This window comes from Parasteatoda tepidariorum, chromosome 10 (genome assembly GCF_043381705.1).
Source record: "Parasteatoda tepidariorum isolate YZ-2023 chromosome 10, CAS_Ptep_4.0, whole genome shotgun sequence".
Lineage (NCBI taxonomy): Eukaryota > Metazoa > Arthropoda > Arachnida > Araneae > Theridiidae > Parasteatoda > Parasteatoda tepidariorum.
Window position 1 is genome coordinate 61,963,442 of NC_092213.1, and position 2,902 is coordinate 61,966,343.

The window sequence follows — 2,902 nt, forward strand, 5'->3', positions numbered from 1 at the left end:
CATTTCGTAAGCAGGTGTATTCATTCTGACATAGGCATGTATGTAAAATATATGGCCTAGAAATCAATCTTTAAATTAATTAAACAAAATAGAATTTAGGATTCCTTAATTAACGTCGTCATCAACTTTTAAGGTTTCCAGAATGCAGAATTAAAATGAAGTGGCGTTTAAACAAACTTGAAATTTCTTTTTAATACATAATAAATAAATTTCATCTCTGAAAACAAAGTTATACATTTAAGTTATTACATAAAACATATACGTTTATTACATAAAACAAAGATAGTACATTTAAGTTCATAATTCAAAAAATTTCTCCTTCTAGCATTAATCATTTTACATCGGCAGGAAATTTACACATACGAAATATATGGAACGACATTCATGATTTCCGAAAGAGGAAGTCANACTAAATGAAATTAAGTTGAAATGCTTAGAAACTAAAGTTTAAACAAGAATGAAAGCTGCCTTAAAAATTTAAAAATAAATAAAATGAGGAAAAGTAAGAAATGGAAAGAAAAAAAAATATGGAATGTAAAAAGAAATGAATAAAATAAGTTAATAAAAAAAAAGATAGCGCTGAAAGAAAAAAACTAATAGACTTAAAAGTATCACTAGATATAGAGAAATGTTAACAAGCAAATATATATCTCTTTTTAGTAGGGATTTGTGTAGACTTGATTGGATTCACGTAGCTCTTTAAGTTCGTGCAGGTAAGTTGGGCAGGAAGGTGAGGAGGCTCTGTGATTACAGTCGAGATTTAAATTGGAGTATTTGTTGGATGAGTGACAGTTTATACAGTATTGGCAAGGAGACTCTAACACATGATTCACCTACCACTGAGGATATTTCTCGTCAGCACTGTGGTCGGTGCATCCCGGATGCGGAATTCGTATCGACCAGCCATCTCTGGGATTCAACTCAGACGAACGTTCTATCCCATTTCGTAAGCATGTGTATTCATTCTGACATAGGCATGTATGTTAAATATATGGCCTAGAAATCAACCTTTAAATCAATTAAACAAAATAGAATTTAGGATTCCTTAATTAACGTCGTCATCAACTTTTAAGGTTTCCAGAATGCAGAATTAAAATGAAGTGGCGTTTAAACAAACTTGAAATTTCTTTTTAATACATAATAAATAAATTTCATCTCTGAAAACAAAGTTATACATTTGAGTTATTACATAAAACATATACGTTTATTACATAAAACAAAGATAGTACATTTAAGTTCACAATTCAAAAACTTTCTCCTTCTAGCATTAATCATTTTACATCGGCAGGAAATTTACACGTACGAAATATATGGAACGACATTCATGATTTCCGAAAGGGGAAGTCAAAACTTTTGTAATGAGTAAGTATTTCAAATATTAACCCTTAATTATATACACCGGATTTTAATTTAGCTAAAAATGGTCGCCAAGTTTAAAAGCTAAAATACTTTGTAATTAGTAAAAAAAACTTTTTAAGGAACTCCACAATTCAAATTGTCAATTTTGAAATTAAAACCAATGAAATATTTCTTAAAACTTAACGGGAAAGGCTTATTCTCATTTTTTGAAATCAAGTGTAAGTTCAGACGCCAACAATTCTGCCAGAATCAATTGTTTAATTTTTTGTTCCAAAGTACTATGGAGCAGACCATAAATGTTCTCCGACTTGGTGGGGAGGATGTGGTTCGTGAAATTGTAACAAGAAGTGTGACAACCCACATTTTGGCAAAAATATATATATATATCTGAAATCAGAAGATTAAATATTATTATATTATTTGTTTTATATTTTTTCATCTTTTTAAACAAAATAAGTACACATCTAATCACTATTGTTGTTATGTTCACACATGTCAAAACAAATAGTTATAAATGAAATTTAAACATGATCTATAACATCGAGCTTTGCTTCTGAAATGCAAGTATACATATTTACGTAATGTAGCGTGGCGTGTGAGAAGAAATGAGTAGGGGGTATGTTGAAATCTGGCACATTGTTACTAAGTGGAAGAATAAGATCAAAAATGTGGGACATCATTTATGGATGACTCCTATTTGCAGCTACGAACGAATTTTGTTTGGAGTTTTTCATTTGTTATTCAACACAATAGCGTCAAATGGAATCATATCACTGGGAAAAAAATCTGGAAAAATACATTTACAAAAACATTCAGTCACGTGCCTACAAATGTCAGATGTATTTCAGACTTAATGCCAGGAAGAAGTCATTAAAACCTTCAATTTTTGAGTTCACTCTGTTGCATATTAGAATTTTATTTCTTTGACGAATTTTAATTTTTTGAAACTATCTTCAATATATCAAACCCAGCAGATCACCGAAGTCAAGCATCACTGGCTACGGTCAGTGTGCGGGTGGGTGACCACTTGGATCAGTCTGCGTAGGGACCGAGGGTGTGCGGTATTGGTCCTCGTTAAACTGTGCTACCGTAAAGTGCCCGACTTCGCGCGCAGGTCGTCGGGCTACCGAAGCGGGGGTGCCATCCCCTCCGCAGAGGATCAAAATTGTGATGGCATGTCTTCGGATCATCCTCCGGGATGTTTCCCAGACCGTCGCCAATAGCCCATTGTGCAGCTCTAGTGCGACGTAAATTAACAACAACAACAATCAATATATCAAAGACACGAAACAAAAAAAAAACTATAACCAACTGAAAATAATTTAAATGAAATAATCCAAAAACTGTTCGATCTTAACTAATAAAATTGATTGTTAAAATATATGATCAATAGCTTATATTTAGAAATTAAATCTAAATTTAATTGTTTTGAAGTTTGAAACCATACAAAATCGTTGCTCAAATGGTATTTTAACATCATGCTTCAAAAATAATGCAAATATTCTTAAAAATTTCAAATATGAATTACATTTTAAATGTAAAT